Source organism: Tamandua tetradactyla, chromosome 24 (genome assembly GCF_023851605.1).
Source record: "Tamandua tetradactyla isolate mTamTet1 chromosome 24, mTamTet1.pri, whole genome shotgun sequence".
Classification (NCBI taxonomy): Eukaryota; Metazoa; Chordata; class Mammalia; order Pilosa; family Myrmecophagidae; genus Tamandua; species Tamandua tetradactyla.
Window position 1 is genome coordinate 29,732,263 of NC_135350.1, and position 26,338 is coordinate 29,758,600.

General features: G+C 35.5%; 2 long non-coding RNA genes across 4 annotated transcripts in view; one reads left to right on the top strand and one right to left on the bottom strand.

Moving 5' to 3' along the window:
• Nucleotides 1-14,207, bottom strand: part of LOC143668486 (uncharacterized) — a 41,720-nt gene extending 27,513 nt beyond the window's left edge. For 2 of the 3 annotated variants that reach the window (XR_013168468.1, XR_013168469.1), the window contains exons 1-3: nt 14,055-14,201; nt 11,105-11,224; nt 7,520-7,591 (exon numbers count right to left, since the gene is read on the bottom strand). This is a non-coding gene — a long non-coding RNA (uncharacterized LOC143668486). Of the gene's footprint in view, nt 1-7,519; nt 7,592-9,091; nt 9,203-11,104; nt 11,225-14,054 lie in introns of all 3 variants that reach the window. The other variant, XR_013168470.1, reaches the window with a different exon arrangement.
• The window catches only part of LOC143668487 (uncharacterized), a 34,716-nt gene continuing 22,391 nt past the window's right edge, over nt 14,014-26,338 (top strand). The window contains exon 1 of the long non-coding RNA XR_013168471.1: nt 14,014-14,347. This is a non-coding gene — a long non-coding RNA (uncharacterized LOC143668487). The remainder of the gene's footprint in view (nt 14,348-26,338) is intronic.

Genomic DNA, 26,338 nt, shown 5'->3' on the forward strand with positions numbered 1-26,338 from the left:
GGCTGATCAAATACTAAGATAATTTTGGGAAAATTGTTGATAGCCACAAGACAAGTACCGCAGAAATTCCATCTTTTTTTTGATCTCAGAGAAATTTTATATCTTGCTGTTATACCAAGTTAGAAGAGAAAACAACATGATTTCTAAATAAGTCTATCAGCTTAAAGTACCCACAAAGTGGACTTTATAGAAAAATGAAAGGTAGATTATGAAAGATAAACTTGGTTGATATCCATTTTAAATTACTTGGATTTAATATTATAAGGCCTGATATCTATAGCAATCTCTTGTTTAAATCATTATTTATTTTATGAGAAAAATTGTATATTACTTTTCTGTGTGAAATTTACAAAAGGATGTTATAGAGTGGAACATCTTTCTTGCAGTTCTCTTTGATATCCAGTATATTAGTTGACTATAATATTCTTTCATCCAATGACAATGTTAATAAATAAATATGGAGACAAATACTCAACTGTGCTTAATAATTATAATTTATAAAACTAGCTATTCATTTCTACTTGCATCTAATTATTCACCCCTTTTCTTTAAGAATGGTTCTTATGCTTTCCATGTAAAGAACAATGTAAATTGCACATTTTTTCATCAAAATAATTATTACCTGTATGAGAGCAAAGGCATTTGCCATTCAATGTTCATTTAAATTTTGATATTTTTCTTGAAATAAAAGCTAATGATTGGATAATTCCACTTTGGTAATTAAGTCCTTTTAAAAACTTTTTTGATGAAGTTTGTTTTTAATATAACTGTGAATTTGAGCTAAAATAGCATCATTTTTTGAAGCAAGGAAGAGAGCATTTGTTCAAATAATTTATAACAAAATAATGTGGCTGACAGTATTTATAATTCATAGCCATTGAATTTCAAATTGATAGGGCATCAGTAATTTTTATTCTAAATTTAAGTAAAAATATTTCCTCTTTTTTTTCTCTGGCTGACATTTGTTCTAGTATAGTTTTCTTTCATATTTAATTAATTTGAGTCATGTCCCCCACTAAAGGCATGCTCTGTCCCAACCCTTAGCTCTTTATAAATATAACAGTTAAAGATGTTATTAGTTAAGGTGTGCCCAAACTCAATATGTGCTTTAATCCAATAAGGCTGAAGTACTTAAAAGCAAAGGGAATTGAACACAGAAGGAGAAGCCATGGAGAAAAGCAAGAAGCTGGAAGTTAATGGAACCCAGAAGTGAAAGAAAAAGACACTCCCATGTGCATTGCCATGTAATTGAAAAGCCAAGGAACCTGAAAGATTTCAAGCCAGCCAGAAGATATCAACACAAAGGTGAAGTAAGTTCTGAAATTCTGAGCTAATAAAGTCTTGTTGATAAGCCAACACATTGGTTGGTATTTATTTTAAAAACTAGGAAACTAAAATCATCAGTTATTTTTTCTTGAGAATCATACCATTATCTTTATTTTTATATTATAACTTTTAAAATAGTTCATTTTTTAAAAGTAAAAAATGCATGGGTGGTAAATTTCAGAATTCTAACAAGTCCAAGAACCATCTTTATTTTGCATTTGGTGCTTGGTATATAGTACCAACGTAAGAAAGAATTTGCCTGATAAAAGATTATTTGAGGTCATTTATTGCACTATTGTACTATTGGGCAAGTTGCTATTTAGCTTCTAAGAAAAAGTGTATTTATGAACTTATACCAGTAATCCATACCTTACTGGATTCGTGGAAAGATGAAATAAAAATATATAAAAGTACTTCATAAATGATAAAATACTCTAAGATATGTATTATTATTAATAAAGAAATTAAATGATTAGAAAAGTAATTACTGACAAATATTTAGGAAACCAGTCTTTTTCTGCCAACCGAATTTCTACTTCTGGTAAGACAGTAGAGTGCTATGATAGTGGATTCAGCCCAAAATTTAGGAATAGGGGATTATAAAGCAGTAAATTTGATAGATTCCATGGCAATTAATGTAGTCATTTTACTGCCTGGTATGGTAGGCAGAATCTTAAATGACCTTTAATTAGTAATGCCTTCTTAATAACCTCTTCCTTTGAGTGCTATGTGACTTGCTTCTAGCCAATAGAATATGACAAAGAGATGTACAGTCCCTCCCATGATTGTGTTATATAAGACCCCATCTTGGCAATTAGGTTATGTATGAGCCCATCTCTTGATAGCTGTGAAGAAGTAAGGGGCTATGTTGTGAAGGACCCTGAGAGGGCCACATGGCAGGCAATTAAGGAGGCCTCTATGGGCTGAAAACAGCCCTGGCTGATTGTGTGCAAGAAAATGGGGACCTCAGTCAATATAGCAGCAGAGAACTGAAATGTGTGGATTACCATATGAACTTGAAAAAGCACCTCGAAAGCCAGAAAGAAAAGCACCTTGACCAATATCTAGATTGCCAGGTGAGAAGCTCTGAGCAGAGGACCCAAACTCCTGCCCTAAACAAAACTAAGAGATTATAAGTGCATGTTGTTTTAAGATGCTATGTGTTTTTGGTAATTTGTTAAGTAGCATTGAAACTAATACATCTAATAGTGAAATCTTCTAGAGGTGAAAATTTACCATATAATCTAATCTATCCTCTTACAGTAGAATGTTAACCTCATGATTTAGCACCATGAGAGGCGTTTTTATCTGAAAAACAAACATACGATTAGGGGCTTTGGAGTAATCCTATGGAATTAAAAAAAAAGTACAATAAGAGAAATATCAGGAGAAATTAGCAAAAGAATGGCAATATTATTTTGAAAATCAATATAGTTAAAGTATTAAGGAATCTGTTAAGGGGTTATTTAGTTGCTACTGCAATGTAGATAGCATATTTTTTTGCTAAAGTGCACCATCTTTTAGTCCGCAAAACACCAGAGTAGAAAACTGAGGAAACCAAACCTGAACAGCCATTCTATCAGCATCATTTTACTAAACTTAGATCATCTTAGGAAGGCATTTTTTTTTTATTTTGGTTCAAAGTCACTCTAGGGTATTTTGTGAGGTGAAGAGAAGTATTTGGCAATTTTCTCTACTAAATTAGCAGAAATGCTTTTACATCAAAATAATCACTATGATGAGTATTCTATAAATTAAATATGCTCACAGTTTGCATGTATAAATATATTATAGCATTTAAAAATCAATTTGTATACTTTTATACATCAAATATTATAAATAAATCAATTCTCTTGAACCAGTTATTCTGTAACTGGGAATCTATAAGGAAGTATCTCGAATTTATAGAACTTTATTATAAACACTGTTTACCGATCAATTTTAGCAAAAATGTCTCAAATAATCTAAATGTCCAAATATAAGGAAATTGTTATTGCTACCTTGCGTTAAGATGGTTTTACAAATTATTTAATGAATGGGAAAACTCTTACACTATTTTACTAAAAAGAATATCAGACTGCAAAAGTTTATATATATGGGCACAAAGCATAAGGAAAAGTGCGTGGAAATGCATCAGAATGTTATCAGTTTTTATCACTGGATGTCTTCCTGTAAGTCCTTTGATTAGTACTGTAATTATTGGTTCAGTTTGCTAAAGGGGCTCAAGTGTATTGTACTAGAAACGGATTGGGTTTTACAATGGGGATTTATTAGATTACAAATCTATAGTTCTAAGATCATGAAAAGATCTGAATTAACACATGAATAAGATGATACCTAGGCTCTGAAGAAAGGCAGCTGATGTCTGGAAAACCTCTCTCAGCTGGAAGGACATGTGACTGGCATCAACTAGTTTTTTTCTCCTGGTTCATTGCCTTCAGCTTCTGATTCTAGTGTCTTTCTCTCTTTGTCCTATGGGTCTTCTCTTAGTGTTTCAAAGCATTTCTTTCTCTAGGCATCTTTGGAATCTCTCAGCTTCTCTTGAGCTAACTCTGGATTTTGTCTCTTAGCTTAGTATCTCCCAAGGTGTTTTCTGTCTCTAAGCATCTGTGTCTCTACAACTGTCTCCAAAATGTGTCTTTCTTAAAGGACCCCAGTAAGCAGATTAAGACCCATTTTGAATGGATGGTTTCACATCTCCAAGGAAACAACCTAATCAAAAGTCCCCATCCAACAATAGATCTGCCCCGGTAAGATTGGATTTAAAGAACACGACTGTTCTGGGGACATAACAGCATATTCTACCCTCTGGATCCCCAAAATACATGCTCTTTCCATTTTCAAAATATATTCATTCCATCACAATATCAAAGAAGCATAAATCATTTCATTAACAATAAATAAGTTCAAAATCTTTTCAGTCACTTATAGGCATGGTCTGTCCTAAAGCAGCTGTTCTTTTCTGTCTGTGAACAGGTGTAGCTCAGAAACAGTTATCTGCTTCCAATATACAAAGGGAGGGCTATCATAGGATAAACATTCCAATTTCCATAAGGAGAAATTGGAAGGAAAACAATGGTCAAAACTCTCAAACAGTTCCTAAAACCTACAGGGCAAACTCCATCAGATTTCAAAGTCAGAGAGTCACCTAAACAATAATGTTTTATCCTTGGGGATTGAAAGAGTGGCAGTCCCACCTTTTCAAAGGGCTTACACAGTGGCTCTGCATTCTCCAAACACCGCAGTGAGGGTTGTTAACATTGGGGAGCATTGTGGAGACAACCTTGTTCTTGGCCCCACCTTCTTCAAGCATCTGAGTAGCACTTTGCCAGCTCTGGGGCACATACTCAACCCCTTCAGAATGTAAGAGAGAGGCCAGGCTCTCCCCAATCCCCCAGGACTGTGCTCCACCTTCTGTAGATTGCACGGCAAACTCATTCTGTCCATGTGCATGGGTGGGTTCACCCTCCCAGCCTGAAGTTTTCTTGGCTCCAAACTTTAGATTCCATAGTTCTGTCTTTGAAGTCTCCTTCAGTGTGTTCATTTTCTGTCCCTTTTAGTCCAGATGGCAGTGGTTCAACTTACACAGATCTTAGAAAAAATGTGTTGGGTTGCCATGAAATATATGGGAATCACTACCATAAGACAATACAACTTTCCACGAATACTTTCTGGAAAATTCCATTTCCAATCCTGGCTTGTGCTGAAATTGCTGACTGTTTCCAGGATTAGTTAAATCCTTAAGTGGGGCACTATTCTCTGGGGACTCATTTTCTAAAAGCTCAGAATTTTCCAAACAATCAGTTTTTGGTTTCTTTGTACCTAAGAGTTAAGGTCTCAGCTTATACTTTACATTTAATTATAAGCTATAAGGTGAAGCCAGGCTGCATTTTCCACTTTTAATTTGGGAATCTCTTTAACTAAGTTTCCAGTTTGTCACTTTCAAATTCTCCCTTCCATCCAGTACTCAATTTTGCCAACTCTCTACCACTTTAAAACAAAGATCATCTTCCTTCCAGTTTGCAATAACACATTCCCCATTTCATTGTAAGTCCTCATCAGAAGTATCTTTAGTGTTCACGTTTCTACCAACAGTCTCTTCAAAGCATCCTAGGCCTTTCCTTTTATACTCCTCACAATTCCCCCAGAATCTTCCCCTCACCCTTTTATAAAGCCATTACAGAATTTTTGGTATTTACAAATTGTAGCATCCCACTTCTCTGGTACCAAAATCTTTTTCAGATTGCTAAAGCTACTGGAATACAAGATACCAAAAATGGATTGGCTTTTATAAAAGGGATTTATTAGGTTACAAATTTACAGTTCTAAGTTCATGAAAATTTCCAAATGAAGGCATCACAAGATGATACCTGGACTCTGAAGGAAGGCCACTGACATAAGAACACCTCTGTCAGCTGGAAAGGCATGTGGATGGAATCTGTTAGTCCTGGCTTCTGATTTCTTGCCTTTAGCTTCTGATTCTAGTGGCTTTCTCACTGTGCCCTGTGCATCTTCTCTAAGTGTCTATGGGTTTTTTTTTTCTCTCTCTAGGAATCTTGGGGTCTCTCCTAGCTTCTCTGGGACAAACTCTGGATTTCATCTTTTAGCTTAATATCTCCCAGGGTATTTTCTGTCTCCAAGCATCTGTGTTCTAATTTCCATAGCTGTCTCCAAAATGTCTCTCTTAAAGGACTCCAGACTAAGACTTATCTTGAATGAACAGGTTCATATCTCCATGGAAACAACCTAATCAAAAGGTCCCTCCCAACAATAGGTTTGGCACTACAAGATTGAATTAAAAGAACATGGATTTTCTCGAGTACATAATAGATACAAAACAGCACATTTATCAAGCCATAAAAGATTCTCCAGATTCTTTCCTGCTTCAGTTGTTTCTTCCTGAACTTTGTCTCAGAAAATTGCCACATTCTTAATGTTTACATCAATGTTTACATTACTTTTATAAGCAGTCCTTAAACAATAGATGGCTAAGAGGTACCTTATCTCTTGAGATCATTGGATTGCTGTGAATACTAAAGCAACAACACACATAGTAGTGGATACTTAGTAAGTACATAAATAATTATTATTACTGTTACCTAGTGTATAAATCTGGGTTTTATTAGACAAAGAGGCAGCTCTACTGGCAAGGGCAAACAAGGACATGGAGACGGTAGGTGCTGACTGAAAGAATAGTGGGTTTCTGACTTTTGAAAATTTAATTTTCTCACATCTTTAGAGGTTTTGAGGGAGAAGTAGATCCATTCAACACTTCCTATAGTTCTGGTCCAAACTTGAAATAATAATAATAATGTGTGCCTTCCTAGATAAAGCATTATCTGAGTTTAAGAAAATGAGCATGGATAGCTGTTCACTCTTGGTCTCCTTTCTATGCCCGGTGTTTTCTGTGCTACATAATTGTTTTCTGTAACAGAAAATCATACTACCTATAATAGAACACAACTAAATAACTCCTTAATTCATTCTTTAATTCTTAAGCTATATGGACAATTTCAAAATAAGGCTTTATCCTCACCTGCAGAGTTAGATCCTTCAATAACATACACAAGATTTAATGACTGTGAATACTTATAAAGAACATAGATAATTTTATGAATGTGTATGTATGTGAGATTAGACTCTATAAGTGAGAGTGTATTTCATGTGACAATGGCAATGGTTCAAAATGCAAGATATGTTTCTTTTCTCCAGTAGGCCAGAGAAAAGGCCTTACAGTTGAAGCCACAGTTGTTGTCAACTGAAAGGGAAACAGATAAAAAATACTCTGGCATCGGAAAGTGGAAGTAAGTATTATAACATGGTTGTTGCCCAGGAAACTGAAAAGCAATACAGGTGACACAAGCAAAGGAGCGTCTGATACCCACCTTTCTTTCTTCTTTCCAAAATTACCATCTCTACCCCTTAGCACAAGTGCATTTCTCTTTGTTGGAGACTTTCTCAAATCCTCCCCTAATCCCATGCCATAAAAGTGTATGAGCATAAAAGTGTATGGATTCAGAATAAGAGGATTCTTGTTCTCTGTGTAAGGAAGAAAGGATGGGAGTTGTTCTTCTGCCATTTCTTATCAATTTCTCTTACTATGAAGCATGTCTACTACAGGTTGTTTAAGAAGTTGGGCACTCCAAGCAGACAGAAAAAAATGAATATATAAATCTAGCAGAATTCCACTTACTGCTTGCTGCCCAAGTCATTCTGCATCTCCTCTTCCAAAACACAAAGACAGACTCCAATCAATAAAAGACAGCTGAAGCACAAAAAATATATACTTAAGAAACTAATATTTTCCTTGTGAGTAAAATAATTTATTCATATCATCAAATGGATGACAAGTTAAAAAAATAGTATTTTTAATGTCATTTTGAACCTCAAATATAGTTTACAATGTTTCATAATAGAACACTCTTGATGATTTTTCAAAATAAAGATGTAAAAATTATACATTATTTGTTGGATATTTAAATCTATACCATATATTGGGAGAAAGCTATTTGTGGCCCCACCCAAAATTTATAAATAAGATATGAATATTTTCATATGACAAATCAAATATATGCAATTTGTGTGTAAATGCAGAGTAGGTAGCATTGTTCTATGAATAATTTTCAATTTGTTAAAAGAGAGTAGGTGCACTCAGTGTTTATGTCTGGCAGAAGTATCGTATTGCATTGTGTATAAGTATATCCTCAAGTGTTCGGGCCCAAACCAAGTTCATGAAGCACAAATATCAGTGCCATTGTGAGACCAAAGAACATGCAAAGCACTGAAGTAGATATAGATCTATTAGGACTTATGAGCAGGAGAGCATGTCCAGTGGTGGTGGTCTGGAGGGATAGTGATCCACCAAGGGGCAGGAGTACAAAGGGCAACGTGTATATGATTTCAGTACAAAGACATTCTATAAAGTATAAGGAAATCAGGCCTCTCGCATCATCTTCAAAGGATCTTAAGATGTGATAGTCTACAAAGATTAATTCTTAAAGCTAAGATGCGGATCAGTGCTATTCTACTCCCTCCCTCTACATCCATGATTACATTTTCCTTCCAAGGAGATTGTTTTTTTTTTTTCTTGACCTTTGTCCTGGTCATGAAGGCTGCTATGCGCTTGGGGCTTCTTTACCATTTAGGGCCCCAGGTTCTGGACTGCCACAGTCCAGCCCTATATTACAGATTTCATTGACCACAGGACAGGCATTGCATCCTTATACCACAACAACAATTTAAAAGACAGCAGAGTAGCAATAATCCAACACATAGAGAAGATACTCCTGCAAAACATGCCAACAGCTGAGTGAATTAAGCCACTTAGAAAAGGGGTCAGTAGGTAATTGATTATTATTTATTTTTTGCTTTTATAAATTATTTAAAGCTTGTGAAATATTATGTGGGTGAATACGAATATATATACAACATTACCTGTGTATAAGGGCACAGGTCCCACCTTGTGCCACAGTCAAAATAGCTGAAGCGATTTTGTAAGGCTACTTTTTGTAATTAGGCGGTCAGGACATTTAATAATGATATTGCCAACTTAGATTCATTAAATACATGAGCTGTATGATTAGCTAAAGCTGTCAAATGCTTTTTTTGGTGAACAGTATGGCTCCCCCAGGGCAAAAAATAGCTAAAGGAGAAAACCACCATGAGGTACGAGCCATTCATTATCTAGATTTAACATATCTCGATTGCTTGGCAGTGTGGCAACGACTCAACCCAGGGAGGGGAACATTGTAGGGAAGTTTAATACCAGATATTCTCGCCCATAATTCGAGAGTCCTTCACCGTGGCATCAATTGTTATTCTAGGTATAAGAATGGTCCACATAGTTATGCCTGAACTTCCGTGGGATTAGAATGCCCTGGATTGGTGATAAAAAATTTAACAGGCTTTTTTTTGGTATAAATTGTGATTAAATTACATTGTTTTGAACTCCTAGTCCCCCTGGGCTTAAGATTTCTAACCAGCATTATCTGCATAGACCACCAGCAAGGTCAAAGTATCTCATTTTCCTCTGTTTGTATGATCTGAGGCATAGGCAACAACAAAATATTATTATTCCTCCTTTTAGGCTATACATTGGCTGGCCCTTTTATTTTTATTCTTAGTGCTTGCATCAGCCCTGCCATTAGCATTTTAACTGGAGTTGGGACTGCAACTTGTGGGGGAGAGTTGAGGTGGGTCATTTGTGCTTTCGTCATTTGTGCAGTGAAATGTGTTCCCCAATCACTGTTCACTGGGGTAGGTATCCTATAGAGGGTGCTTACCTTTCTAGGCAGCATTCAGTTACTTGTTGATTAGCTTTTCCCACTGGAAAAGCTAACAGAAATCCTGTGGAGTATCTACCATGGTGAAAGCATATCTTGCCCCTTAAGAGAGTGGAAGGGGGCCAATATAGTCTACTTGCCACCAGGTCATCAATAGTCAACCAATGTGCTCCATCTGATGAGGCAGTCAGCATGGGCATCACAGAGAGCATGATGGGCACTGCAGTGCAATGTCTATAAGTTGTTGGCTCATGATGGATAGCTGGAACTACTGGGCTAAATACCATAACACTTCATATCCCTGGTGTCCACCCTTTCATTGTAACTACTTAGCTGCTTTTTGAGTTTCAGGAGTGTGGCTTTGGACTCAAGCAAGGACAGCTGCCTCAATGTTCCTGCATAACATGTTAGGGGTATGGGCAGAGGCATGGTGGACAGTATCTTTTCATTGCTCTCAGGTGTCCAAGATATCTTGCCACTGTTCTTGTCCCCAAAGGGGGCAAACTATGACTGCCCACTGTTCTTGTTTCCAGTTTGCCATCCAAGTCATGAGGCCTTTGTAAACAGCCTAGCTGCTGGTACAAATAGTTAGAGTGTTTCTTTGTTCATGCACTGTAACCATCTATACTGCCCTTAATTCAGCCCCTTGATGGCTTTGCATAATGCCTGTCTCCCACCATATATTGTCACACTGGGTTGTACCACCATGGCTGTCCAGGGGGCGTGCTGCCCACTGGCAGATCATCAGTATATCAAGAGGGGTCAGGAATTGTTCCTGTGCCCTCTACAGTGGATAGTTCAACAGCTTTTTCAGGTGCCACAATTTTAGTTGTTGAAACTCCCACATATAACACTTGACCTATAATCTTGTACAGCTTGGCACTAAGAGGGCTGGTATTGAAAACACTACACTACAAGAAGTAAGATTTCCACTCTGTCAAAGTACTTCACTGCACACTGCCAGAGTGTGGTATATTGGCATGTTCATAATCCACCCCTGTATAACGATAGTGATCCTCAAAGTGATAGGACATTTCTGCATTAGACTTTCTGCTCCTAAAGGAGCATTATATGTAGCACACAGTTGCTTTTCTAAGGGGCTATATCTTATTTCTGCCCCTTTCCACAATTGCAACCAAATCCCTAGGAGCTTTCATTTAGAATGTTGCCTTTGCCATAAACCTCACCTGAAGCTAATGTCAATTGGCTGGCTACGTCCAATGCACCGGGTAAATCAGGCTCTACCCCTTTTAGTGCTTGTGCCTGTGCTGTTGCCTATTTTGCTTTTTCAAAAGCAGCCTGTGGGGGTCAGCCCTTCCAATTGCGACCTTTTCTAATTAGCATATACAACGGTTTTAAGATTTGAGCTAACTGGGGAATGGAAGGTCTCCAATGTCCTATTAGTCCTCAGAAGGACAGTAATTGCTTTTGTGTATACAGCACAGGAAAACCTTGTATTTTATCAATCACTGCAGAAGGAATAGCTTCTGTCTTACCCAACCATACAACACCCATGAATTTGACAGAATGGCCAGGGCCTTGTAGCTTGTCACAGTTGATTGCCCATCCCCAGTTCTTGAGATTGGATATTAAGATCGCTGACATCTCATTTAGTTCTGAAAGAGAATCACTGGTTAACATAATACCATCAATATAATGAAATAAAATCACAACTTTGGGTTTCTCCCAGCTGACCAAGTTTTTGGCCACCAGGCTGTGGCAAATGGTCAGATTATGTAGAGAACCTTGTAAAAGCATGAAAAAGTCCTCTGTTTTCCTTCCCAGGTGAAGGTGAAAGCAGGTTGACTTTCCTTATCTAAAGGAATACTGAATAAAGCACTAACTAAATCTAAAGCAAAATGATACTGGCATAAATGAGTGCTAATTTCTTATAGTAAAGATGGAATGTTTGGAAAAACTGCATTGAAAGGTGGCACTATTTTATTTAATTCATGGTAATCTGTCATGCACCATGTTTCATCCATTTTCCATGCAGACCACACAGGGCTATTAAAAGGGCTATGGGTAGATACTAACATTACTACTCTTTCTAGTTCCTTAATGATTGCAGAAATCTCTGGATATCCTCCCAGAAGTTTATATTGTCTAATGGCTACAGTCCTCCAAGGGTATGGTATTTTTCCAGAGGACCATTTTGCCTCCCTAGAACCTGTTTTGAACCACCTTTACCATTCTATGCCAGAGGAAGAATTCTCCTATGGTAGTTTGAATTGTGAAATTTAAGAGATCAATTCTTAATACATATTCAAGTATAGGAAAAATATATACTGCATCAATATATGCCACATCAAGTAAAAGTAACTCTTGCTTTATTTTATCTAAAGGCAATTCATTAATAATAAGGCTCAAACACTGAAAAACTGTGCTTTTTAAATTTATTATTGAAATGGTAAATACTATATATATATATATATATATTCACCCTCTCAGTAAAATATGAGGCAATTCAAGTATTCATTTTAGGTACAAAAACTCTCTTTGTCATTTGAATTTTGAGGACATAAGGCCTAACTTGAACTGGTTGATATATTCTTTCAAAGATATAAACATGTCTATTAAATCTTTTATACATTAATCACTTGGTATATTTCTGCATTCAAGTATTTAGTTAGTCCTAGGATTTATAGGAGTTGGCTTTGCAAAATTCTTGACATTTGAAGAGAAATAAGGTACCTAGCTCTGACATATTTCACTTTCAAACTATGTATTAACTATGTACTATTTTTTTTGCTAGCTGTCCTGAACACTGAATGGTCAACAATATATGGTTGATTAAACATTTGAAGATCATTTATTAATATTCAAGTATCTGTAAGAAAAAAAGAAGAGAATTTGTTTTCTGGGATATGATCTTGAAATATTTCAGTCTGGAACCCAATTAAAAAGTCTTCACACTTATCATAAGTCATGCTTATCCAGTTTGCTTGTTTATTTTTGTCTTCCCACTAGAGGACAGAGCGTTATTAGTTTTGTAAACCATTATATCCTCATGGCAGTAGTATCTGCTCAAAAAGAAAAAAAGAAAAAAAAGGCGGGAAGGCAGAAAAAGGAAAGAATATTGATTAAGATAATTGATCAAATTATTGAATTTATTCAGTCCAACTTTTTGGATCCTGCATTAAATGATACTCTTTAATTTTGCCTGGTCTCCCAAGAGAACTGCACTGAATGCAACATGCACAATAAAAAAATTCTCTGCTTGATTTGTGAGTTTGGCTCTGTTGGCTTGTGAATTTGTGCTTTGGATACATACAGAGTTCAGACTTCTGTGAAGTTGAAACATCAGACAAGAGCAAGAATTTCAACCGAGTCAGCAAAACAAAAACCTCTGTGAAAGCATTCCAGCTGAAATTTTTGCATTTAAAATCAGCTAGGTTTTATTTACATTGTGATGTGAGCAGCAGGTAGCTCAAAGCATCAATTGTCAAATCTGACCCCTGTGAAGATGGGGTTCAGCTGGCATTTTCACAGAAAGTTTCAATGATGATGATGTGGAAAAAAAACAGTAAGTCTGTAGCTAGAATCTCTTCTGTTTCCAATATATTCTATAACACATACTGCAATTTAAAATTTTGCTAGTATTACATTATATGCAAATTAGTTTCCATTAAAAATTTCTCCAAAAAGCATTGAAAGAATCCCAAGAAATATTATATGAGTAGTACACTACACATATTTTCTTATACAGTCAAACCTACCAGAAAACAGCTGAGAAATAGAATATATGTGTTTCACAATTTTGAATTTCCCTATGCATGTAGTCATGCAACTCTACATGCTGTAATTTGTATTTTGTCCATGTGATAAGCACTGGATCTGAGACACTGAGAAGCATCATTGCTAAAAAGTGGACCTAAGCTGAATATCCACAGAAAAAAAAATAAATCTAAGAAAATATGAAAACCCATTTACTTTAAAAACTGTTTACTTTGACATGAATGCCTATGTGTTTTGAAATTCTTAAATTTATGTTTATAATGAATAGGTAATATTATTTAATTTTTGCAATTTTATAATTTATCCTTCCTGAAAAACTAAATTGTCCATTTCATAATACAATTATCACTATTACTTCATTAGGATTTTTAAGTGTATTTGCTTATTTCTTTATATATCAAGACCATTGGGAAAATAGAAATGTCAGTTTTATTTGCCAACATCAAATATATAACAAGTTAGTACTTGAGAAGACAACTTTAGGAAAATAAGAGAAAATAGTCTCCAAAATTGACTAGGCTGCCACACCACTGCCTCTAAAATCATCCTAAGCCCTTCCAAATTACTTCAAGAACCTATTTTTTTCAATAACTAAAATAAAATTAGTAGCTTTTAAAACCTGTACGCAATTAAAAAATGTTTGTAAGGATTTTCCCGTAGCTCACTCCGTAAGATTGTACAAAACCTGCAAGAGATAATGGAGTGTACCTGCTGAATTTCGAGAGAAGAGATATCATGCAGAAAACAATATAAAAGTCTTGACACGGGCCTGATGTGTTGGAGGTACAGCAAGGGAACCAAAGAGCAGGAACAGATGAAGAAGAAGGAAAGGATGATGTCACAGAAGAAAGAAGAACCAAATTAGAGTTCTGTTGGCTAAATATTCTGAGTGAGATGGTGCTGCAGTAGTAAATTCTGAGCATATGAGGGAGATGATCTGACTGTATGTTAAGAATAATCTGAAAATCAATGAGGAGAGAAGCACGGAATCCAATTTGGAGGTACTGTTATAATCAAGGAAAGAGATTTTATTTCCAAAGAGCTCTCCAGTTATCCAACGGCATTTGTTGAAAACATCCATATTTTCTTTATTGAAATGAATCCTTTCTTTTCTTCTATAGGCTAGAATGACTGCAATAATTAAAACAGTTTAATATAAAAAGTATATACATTATATATATATTTTTTTCTAATTCTGAACCTAAATTTTATGAAGCATAAAAAATAAACTCTAAGATTTTGATTGAAATTTCAATGAATTAAAAAAGCTAGACTAGTGAAAATGGGCATCTTTAAAATAACACACTTGTACACCTATACACAGACACATGACATACACAACCAGAGAATTTTTATGCCTGTTGGGTTCCTATTATTTCTCCCTCATAAAATGTAATCAAATGTGTAAAATTCTCATGTGCTCAAAATGCAATTTGTAAGGTGGTCATATTTACCTTCAAAAGGTAATGCTTTGAGTAGTGCTATGATTATCTTTGAATAGATTCTATTTCCAATGCTTGAACACTTTATTTAAAAGTATTTTCATTTGAATGTGACAATTTAGCGGCCTCTCCTTCATCCCTTAGAAACTATGAACATATTTCTCAGTGTACCATTTTCATCAAAACAGTCCTTTAACAGTCTTTGCATATCATGATTAATTTAGATTAAATAGAATTCAAAAAATGGCAGCCAAATGTAGATTCATCGACATTTTTTTGATTTAACTGGTACATTGAAGTACATTTTTCAGATCTGAAACTTGTAAGTTCTGTGTTTTAATTTGCTAAAGCTGCTAAAATGCAATATACGAGAAATGGGTTGACTTTTATAAAGGGAATTTATTAAGTTACAAGTTTACAGTTCTAAGTCCTTAAAAGTGTCAAAACCAAAGCATCCAGAGAAAGATACCTTGATTCTGAAGAAAAGGCTGGGTGGGTCCAGGTTTCCTCTTTCACATACGAAGGCACATGGTCAGCATCTGTTGATCCTTTTACCCAGTTCTGTTGCTTCCAGCTTCTGATGCCAGTGGCTTCCTCTCTAATTACAGTAGCTTCCTTTCTAAGCAACTGTCAGCTTTCGTTTAGCTTCTCCAAGTCCAAACTCTGAGTTCTAGCTTGCTTAGCATCACATGAGAAGGCACACAGTGAAGTCTGATGGGTTCTGCACCTCCAAATGTTCCTGTCTAGGCATCTGCTCAGTCTGTCAGTGCTCAAACATCTCCAGTTGTCAGCATCTATGTCAGCTCTGACTCCTGCTTAGCTTCTGTCAGCTCTCACATCCTGGCATTTTCTGGAGCTTCTGCATTTCCAAATGTATGTTTCTGTGTCTGCATCTGAGATGTCTCCAAAATGTCTCCCCTTTTAAAGGACTACAATAAACTGAAAGGGAGGCATCACATCACCTTCTAATAAAAAAGCCACACCCACAATTGGGTGTGTCACATCTCCATGGAAACAGCCTAATGAAAGGTTCTACCCTAAATAATTAGTCTGACCTCACAAGATTGGATCAGGATTGAAAGAAAATGGCTTTTCTGGGGTACATAAGTTTCAAGCCAGCCCAGTCAGTAATTTGAATTCTAATTAGTAAGGAGTTGCTATAATTCAGATTGAAATTATTTGACTGAAAACTAATGATAAATTGTGCACTCACAAGGAAACCATTGCCACTCTACATTGCACGTCTTAGAAAATAGACTTTCCTTTTCTTTGCTAATTTTTCATTCCTGGCTTTCCTGTAGATTTGGTTTTTAAGAAACCTACAGAAGTCTCAATCCTTACTCTAATTCTAATCAGATACATTGCAAGCTATGGTAAATGCACTAGATGTCTAACATGAGCTCTCATTTCAACAACAAACAAAAACGAAAGTGTGTTATAAATTACTCTCCTCCTTTTGATTCTACAATTTCTTAGTCACTTCAGTTGACTATGAATTTTAAAGGCATAGTCACTGCAAGATTTATTTTTTCATACCCTTCTGCATTTGGAATGACATCTAAGTTCTGATATTGGTTGGAAACTGTGATATGAAATGTCATATAAACTTCTGGCCTACAGCTGGCATCTGTTGCTACTAAATGCATCTAGTCTTGTTTATAGCACGACCATTATAAGTGCTTTCTCAAAAATCCAAAATAACTACTTACAAGCAACTGTACATTGGAAAAACACTAGTTCCTACTTTGAATGGTATTGTGAGTATTAAATAAGCTAAAATTTGACATGTGCTCAAAAGAGTTACTGGTATATCCAAAGTTTTCTAAATGCTACCATCAATTTCATTATCACTGTCACCATTGTTATTATCTCCACTATTAAGTATATGTGATCATACTTCCTAACATTTCCTTTTCTCCTATCTCTGACAGAACTCCAGTGTGTGCGTGTGTCGGTGGGCAGATAAAGAGGTAGAAGTAGATGGAGTGAACAAGAAGGACAAAAACAGAACAGGAAATACAATAAAGTGTCTCTAGGCATAGAAACATAACACCTAAATTGTCTTAAAATTAATAAAATAAACAAATAAAACCACCTCTTATATTGAGAGGACCATTAAGAATGTGAAAGGTCTGAGATTTTATCCTACTTGCAAGTTAAGGAGTTTCAAAAATGCCAGCATTAAACATCAGGCTGCTGGGTCACAAGTAAAGGGCTTTATCATTCATGGCACAGCAGCATGAGCTTCATGTTCTCCTTGGAAACCTTTTGTCTACAAGTCCCACATGGCAAAGTGGAGGTGGCCCTTTTGGATGCTGTACACACTGCGGGTTGTGTCACAGCTGGGGAAATTTGAGCTTTTGAAATCTTCAATCTTATAAACTGACTGTTAGCAAACCTGCCCAAACCTTGTTCCAAGTGAGGGCATTATTTTTATTTTGGAGGACAACAGGCCAATCTGCCCTTTTCCCTGGAGATAGACGTAAGCTTTACATCCAAATCTATTTACTAGACAAACATTCTTAAAAAGATAGCCCAGAGAAGGAACCGTGAGAAGACGGCAGTATAGGGAGTTCCAGGAGTCAATCCTTCCACCAGAACAACTGTTAAACAGGAAGGAACTGTCTGAATCAACTATTTCAAAACTCTGGAGTCCAGTGGCACACTGTGCAGCACTGAGGGAAAAGCAGGAAGAAGAGGCTGACATTATGGGAAAGAACAATAAATTGTTCTCTCTGCTAGCAACCACTGGTGCCCATCCCTTGTCTTGCTACAGACTCTCATGGAGACCAGTCATTGGCAGACTCACTGGTGGTAGAAAGTGACTTAAAAATCCTCTTCCCCAAGACTATGGTGAGCATGGTCAATCACAGACCATGGCTTTCGATTACTGACTTCAGATCACAGGGGGCTCCAGCTCTGAGGACAGCCATTGTCTCAATCTGCCCTGGACAAAGCCTGTTGATGAAGGACATTTAAACACTCTATGCTTCCTTAGGGCTGTGGAGGATAGTTAGTTGAAGGGCTGCGTTTCCTGGGCAGGCCAAGAAAGCTCAGCTTAGGAAACTGTTCAAGAAACTCTTGGCACCCTTCCTGCTCTCCTCCTAAGGACACTTTGGAGTGAATATTTGCCTCTTTGAAGTCTGAGGTCTTGTTTGGCTGGGAAATACTGCATTCAGGAAGTCCTAAAATGCATGCCCCTCTTTAGAGAATTTGCTCTTTAGGGAAAAGCAGCTTGAGACAGAAAGGAATATAAGAATCGATAGAGGTAGGTGATCTGTGGCAAAGATTTTCTGGGCTTTGGGAGATGGGGGTGTAGCTCCAGGGAAACAGAGAGCACAAAAAAGTCTCTTGTATACAAGGGAACTCTAAAACAAATAAGCAATGAAAGCACAGAACAAGACAGGCCCAGAAAGAGAAAACTTTGCACACTTCTTGGACTGAAGCTCAAAAAAATCTGTCTTATCAATATCTGGTCACAAAATCAAGAAACACACATCACAGAAAAAATGTCCCAGAGTTAATATTTCGAAATATTAAATGTACGGTGTGCAATAAAGTAAACAGAGAAATAGGAAAGACAAATAAAGGTAAATGATAGCCCATCCAAAGGAAGAAGATAACAATCCAGAAAACACCAACAAAAAAGATATGAATGTAGACTTACAAAAAACAAAAAAAATTAAAAAATGATTTTTAAAATGCTCAAAGAGATGAAAGAAAATTCAGAGAAAGAACCAAATGATACCAGGAAAATAATGAGCAATATGAGAATTATAGTACAAATGGATATTTTACAAAGGAACAAACAGAAATACTGGCATTGAAGATCACAATAACTAAAATGAAAAAATGTCCAAAATAGTTTCAAGAGAAAATTGGAGAAGCAAAAAAAAAAATTAGTGAACTGAAAGTCAAGACATTTGAAATGAGTCCAACTGAAGAGTAGAAAGAAAAAAGAATTGTAAAAAGTTGAAAGCTGCTAAGTCACCTCTGGCTATACCAACATATACACTGTAGGAATAACAGAAGGAGAAGAAATACACAAAAGGGAAGAAGAAATATTCAAAGAATTAAGGACAAGGTACTTGCCAAACTTAGCAAAGGATGTGCACATGCATACCCAAGGATGCTAGAGAACACCAAACAGGATAAAAATGAGGAAAAATACACCCCTCATATACTGATTGCACCATCAAATCAAAGGACAAGAGGAAATTTCAGAAAGCTGCAAGAGAAAAGCAGTATGTTATATACAAGGGAGAACCAGTAGATTGAGTGGCAGTTTCTCATCAAAAACCACAGAGGCAAGAAGACAGTGGGTTGAAATACTTAATGTAGTGAGAGAAAATAATTGCCAACTAAGAATTTTATAACTGAATAAATTTTCTTTAGAAAATGAGGACCTGTAAAGAGATTCCCAAACAAACAAAAGCTGAGGAACTTCATCACCACTATACTTGCCCTACAAGCAATGCCAAAGGGAGTTCTTCAGACCAAATGAAAGGACATTAGACAGTGGTTCAAAGTAGCATGAAGAAATAAAGAACTATGGTCAAGGTAATGATTTGGGTAACTATAAATGCCAGTAATATTGTAGTGTATTGTTTGGTGTGTAAAAATTCCACTTCTTACTTGCTACATGTGCTAAAATACAAATGCATACTAAGTAATTATAAATCTATGGTTTGGGACATACAATAGACAACAATAGAAGTGATAACAAGTACAAAAAAAGCTGTGTGTAGGAAGAGGGTTATAGGAAAAATATATATGTATGCTAGTGAAATTAAGTTGGTGTCAAGCCACACATGATTGCTATATATTTATGATGCAAAATTTTAACCCCATGGTAACCACAAGGAAAATATATGAAAAATATATTCAGATAGAAATGAGAAGGCACTCAATATGGTATAACAGACAAAAATCCCAATAAATATAAAAGTAGGCATTAACAGAAAAATTGAGGGTCAAAAGGGTATAAAGCATACCCTTAACAGTAAAATTACAGAAAATATTTCTACATCATAGAAAGGGACATTAAATCTCCGTTCAAAAGGCACAGATTGTCAGAACGGGTAAAGAAGCATGACCGAACTATATGCTGTCTGCAAGAGAATTACCTTAAATTCAAAAAAATACAAGTCGTTGAAGTGAGAGGATGAGAAAAATATACCCAGCAAGTAGTAACCTAAAGAGGTGGAGTTGCTATACCAATATCGGATAAAAGAGACTTAAGTAAAAAATTATTGCAAGGCTCAAGCAAGGTCATTATATACTGATAAAGAGGACAATTCGACAAGAAGTAAGTATTATAAATGTACGCTTAATAGCAGAGCCTCAAAATATATGAAGCAAATACTGACAGATTTGAAGAAATCGATTGCTCTACATTAATAGTAGGGGAAATAAATAAACACTGTCAATAAAGTATAAACTATCTACTCAGAAAATCAATAAAGGAAATAGAGGACTTAAATGATAGATACTACAAAACTAGACCTAACAGACATATGCGGAATCCTCTGTTCTCCCTGACAGTTCACGTTCTTCTTCAGTGGACATGGATCATTCTTCAAAATAGATAATACGGTAGGTTTTAAAAACAATCTCACTAAGAAAGGGAGAATTAAAACATTAATGAATATTTGGAAACTAAAAAAACATAATGAAAATCACAATGGGTTAAAGAGAAAATCAGAAACAACATTAGAAAGTATCTTTGAGGAGAATGAAAACGAAAATATAGCATACCAAAACTTATGGGATACAGCAAAGGCAGTCCTGAAACGGAAATGTATAGCTCCAAGTGCATATGTTAACATAGAAGAAAGAATTCAGATCAGAGACCTAACCTCAAAATTGGAAGAACTAGAAAAAGAAGATCAAACTGAAACCAAAGAAAGCAGAAGGAAGGAAATATCAAAGATTAGAATGGAGATAAATGGATTTTTTAAAAAATCAAAATTAGAAAAAATCAACAAAACCAAAAGTTTGTTTTTTGAAGATCAATAAAATCATCAAACCTTTAGTTACTCTTTCAAAGAAAAAAAGAAAGAGGGTGAAAATAAAAATCTAAATGAAAAGGAGTGCATTACTATTGACCTTGATGAAAAAAAATGGTATTTGATGGTACTATGAACAACCATATACCAACAATTTAGATAACCTAGATGAAATGGACATATTCTTGAAATATATGAACTACGAATATTGACTTAAGAGGAAGTAGAATATTTGAACTGTCAATTACTAATTAAAAGATTGAATCAGTACTCAAAACTTCTCAATAAAGAAAGGCCCAGGACCACATGTCCTCAGAGAGGAATTCTACCAAACATTTCAAGGTGACTTCATTCCAATTCTGCTCAAACTAACTCTTCTGAAAAATTTAAGAGAGGGAAACACTCCTTAATTCATTGTATGAAGCCAACATCACCCTCATACCAAAACCAGATAAAGATATTAGAAGAAAATTACTGACCAATATCTCTTATGAATATGGAAGCAAAAATCATCAACAAAATATTAGCAAACTGAATCCAATTGCATATTAAAACAATTAGATACCATAATTAAACCTTATGACCAAGTGGGATTTATCCCTGGTGTGCAAAGTTGGTTCAACTTAAGAAAATCAAGTAATGTAATATATCACATTAATAACATAAAGAAGAAAAGCCAAGTGATTATTTCAATTGTCGGAGAAAAGACGTGACAAATTCAGCACTTCTTCTTGATAAAAATACTTAGAATACTTGAAATAGAAGGAAATTTCCTCAAAATGATAAAGGACACATATGAAAAGCCTACAAGTGACATCCTACTTAATGATGACAGAATGAAACTTTTCCCTGTAAGATCAGGAAAAAGACAAGGATGTCTACTGTCCATTAGTTATTCAATTGTAAAAGAAGTTACGGACAGAGCAATTAGACAAGAAAAGAAATGAAAGACCTCTAAATTGGAAAGGAAGAAGTAAAACTTTCCCTATTTGCAGATGACATGATCCTATATACAGCAAATCCGGAAAAATCCACAACAAATCTCCTTGGGAAAATAAATGGATTAAAAAAAAGTGGCAGTCTTCAAGCTCAACCCCTCAAATTCATAAACAATGAATAATCAGAAGAAGAAATTAAGAAAAATATTCCATTCAGTATAGCAACTAAAAGAATCAAATATCTAGAAATAAAGCTAACCAAGAATATAAAGAACTTGTGCACAGGAAACTACAAAACACTGTTATTTAAGTAAATAGAAGGGCTTTCCAGGTTTGTGGATTGGAAGGCTAAATAGTGTTAAGTTACAAACCATACCCAAAGCAACGCATTGGTTCAATGCAATCCCAACGAGGAATTCAACAGCTTTATTGCAGAAATGGAAAAGCCAAACATCATATTTATATAGAAGGTTATTGTGCCCAAAATAGCTAAAGCCACTTTGAAAAAGAACAAAGTTGAACTCACACTTCCTCATCTCAAAACTAATTACAAAGCCACATTTATCAAAATAACATTGTATTGGCACACAGACATACAGGCCAAAGAAATAGAGTTGAGAGCTCAAAACCAAGCCCCACATTTATGGTCAGTTGAGTTTGGACACGGGGTGAAAGACAATTCAATTTAGAAAGAATACTTGCTTCAACAAATGGTGCTGAGGAAACTAGACCTATATTTGCAAAAAAAAAAAAAAAAAAAAAAGAAAGAAGACCCTGTTTCGGCTTGCTAAACAGGGACAGCTTTTATAAGGGAATTTATTAAGTTGCAGGTTTACAGTTTGAAGGACAAAGAAATGTCCAAACAAAGGCATCCAGAAAACATACCTTAACTGCAAAGAAAAGGTAGATGAATTTCAGGGTTTCTCTCTCAGCTGGTAAGGCACATGGGATGTTTCTAGCTTTCTCACTTGGCTTCTCATTTCATAAGGCTTCCCTAAGGGTTTTCTCCCTCTGAATCTCCAAAGATGTCTCACTGTGTGAACTCCAAAATGGTTCCTTCTTAAAGAGCTCCAGTAAGCAACCCACTTGTAATAGGTGTAGACCCATCCCCATGGAACTCATCTAATCAAAAGTTACCACCCACAATTGGGTGGGTCATTTCTCCATGGAAACAATAAAAAAGATCCTACCCAGCAATATGAATGTGGATTAAAGCACATGACTTTTCTCAGTTTATGGTAGATCGCTACCATACACCACATGCTAAAATCAATTTAAATTGATGAAAACGTAAATATAAGTGTCAGAAATATCAAACTCTTAGAAGACAATGTAGGGAAACATCTTCCAAACTTTGTGTTAAGCAATGGTTTCTCAGACATTTTTCACCCCAAGCACAAGCAACAAAAGAAAAAATAGATAAATGGGACCTTCTTAAAATTTAAAACTTTTATGTCTTAAAGAACTTTATCATGAAAGTAAAATGAAAACTCATAAAATTCAAGAAGATCTTTTGAAACCATATATTCAATAAAGGTTTAATATCCAGAATATATAAAGAAATAACTTCAACTTAACAAAAAACCAAACAGCCTAATTTAAAGAAGGATAAGAAACTTGAATATTCTCCAAAGAAAGTATACAAATGGCCAGAAAGCACATGCAATAATGCTCAACATCATAAGCCATCAGGGAAATGCAAATCAAAACTACAGGGAGATGTGATTTCATTCCCATTAGAATGGTTGCTATTAAAAAACAAACAACAACAACAAAAAAACACACACACACCATAAAGTTGCACATGTTGGAGGGGATTCAAAGAAATAGGATCACTCATTCATTGCTGGTGGCAATGTAGAATGATGCAGCCATTGTGGAAGACAGTTTGGTATTTCCTCAGAAAGCTGAGTACAGTGCTGCTGTGTGTCCTGGTAATCATTACTAAGTATATACCCCAAAACATTGAAAGTAAGGACTCAATCAAATACTTGCACACCAATATTCATAGCAACATTATTCACAGTTGTCAAAAGATGGAAATAACCCATGTTTTCAACAATTGGTGAGTGGATAAATAAAATGGGGTTTACAAATACAATGAAATATTCAGCTGTAAAAAAAGAAATGAAGTTCTTATACAACATGGAATAACCTTGAAGACATCACATTGAGTGAAATAAGCCAGACACAGAGGGACAAATACTGTATGAGAACACTGATTTAAAACAATTAGAAAAAGCAAACTCATAAAGTCAGAATCTATAATAAAGGGTTCCAGGGGACAGGGTAGGAATAGGAATGGATAGTTAAGGCTTAAAATGTACAAGGTTATTATTTGGAATAATGGAAATGTTTTTGTAATGGATAGTGATGAGGGTAATACAACATTGTGATCATAATATATATATATATTATGAAATATATATCTATCTGAATGTGATTGAAATAGGAAAAATGTTAGATTGTATATATGATAACAGAATAAAAAAGTTAAAAAGTTCATGGAACTACACTTTACAAAAAGTGAACTCTAAATTAAACCATGGACTATAGTTGGTTTAATTATAGCTGACAGCACAATTATAAAAATATGTTATGGTCAGTAGTAACAAACGTTTCAAACCAATGCAAGGCATTAATAACAGGGTGGCATATGGGAATCCTGTATTTTAAGCATGATTGTTCTGTAAACCCACAACCTTTCTAATGGAGAAAAAAATTATGATAAAAGTTATTCAAGAACAGCATTTGATACAAGACTTGCAGAAACCTGAAGAATGGAAAATGATCTCCCATCAATGACATTGATTGGAATGTCATCTACTTGGTCTCCTTCCCTTAAGATAAGCAATTATGTTAGGGTTTCTCCCTAGTCCCCCAAGAGGTCTCTCCAAAAGCATTTTTATTCTCTGCCCAAATTACTTTGGGATATACCCGGGCATCACACTAAACTGTCTAAACCAACAAGATCTCACACCCTATTCTAGCTTCCATGTACTTATGATGTTCAAATAAACTGTCCATATATGTTAAATTAGGTAATGCAGTACCCAAAATTTAAATTTTGCATCAAATAAACATCTCTCCCTTTGGTTTCACACAAAGGTTGAAGTTTTAAAATATGGATCATATCATCCTCTACCCTGTGTTCTGATTTGCCTTACTTCTATCCAGATCAGCTTCATTCGTATTTCTAGTTGAAATCTGATCACTTTTTCAACTTTTTTAACAGTTGCTGTATAGAGAAATGCTGATTTTCATAGCTTTATTGCTCTAACTCTTGAGTTTCAGGTGTCATATAAATGCCTGAAGTTTCAGAGAATGATCAGGTTATACACAAATAGCTCAGTATTTCATAATTTAGAAATAACTGCTATAACTCCTAAATAGATATGATTGCTATAACAGCTTACAATCTAGGACCCTTTACAATAATCTTCAACCTGATAACCCATGCTCTTGATTTCAGTTCTCTGAGTTTGTATATTATAGTTAGTCCATATAAATGAGACACGATAATACTTACCTTTCTGTTTTTGTCATTTCATTCAACATACTGTCCTTAAAGTTCATTCACCTGGTTGCATGCCTCACAACTTCATTTCTTCTTGCAGCTGCTCAGTAGTCCATTATATGTATTCACCACAGTTCCCCCTTCCATTCCTCAGTCAATATACCCAAAGGCCACCTCCATCCATTGCTAATCTCAAACAATGCTGCCATAAATGCCAGTGTGCAATTGTCTATTTATGTCCCCACTCTCAGTTCCTCCAGGTATATACCTAGCAATGGGGTTGGTTGCAGGATCATATGGCAACCCCACACCTTGCCTCTTGTGGAACCACCACACTGTCCTCTGGAGAAGCTGCACCTCTCAGCTTCCCTACCAACAGTGAATGTGTACATCTCTTTCTCCATATTTTCTCTAGCACTTGCTTTTCTTTGTTCATTTTTGAACAATTTTATTCACACATCATATAATCCAAACTACATAAATTGCCATGCCTTCGCCACCATATTCTATATGAAGATTTTCCATTGGATGGTCTTGACTCCAGCCAGCAAAAAAAAGATCCCAGTGTGTTATATGTGGAATGGGATTATGGAAATGGAACACAACATTCCAGCCACATTCCACTGCCTCTCTTTTGTCCCATGGCCATCTCTAAATACAAGGGAGGCTGGAAAATGCAGTCTAGTTCTGTGTCTACGAAGAAAAACTATTTTTATTAACCACTTTGGCAGTCTTTCACCTATTGAGTTTAGATAAAGAAACCCTAAATTTAGGCTTTCAAAGATCAATATATAGGAAAATATTTAAGGTATATATTAAATTTTCATTTGAGTTTTGCTGTGTGCTGAGTAGATCCGCTATGGTACAGAATTAATTTCACATTATTTTTCTATAGTTTGAATGCGTTTTTGATGTGACACAAATACATTATTGGTTAATTCCTCATATGAAATGTAGAGACTTAAAGGATTTAAAAGAATAATCTGAAACTAACTCAGAAGAATGCTGATGAAGTCCTAACTAAAGACCAGCATACAGCAGCAGGAACATATAAATTAGGACATTAAAATTCTTGTATCCAAAGGAG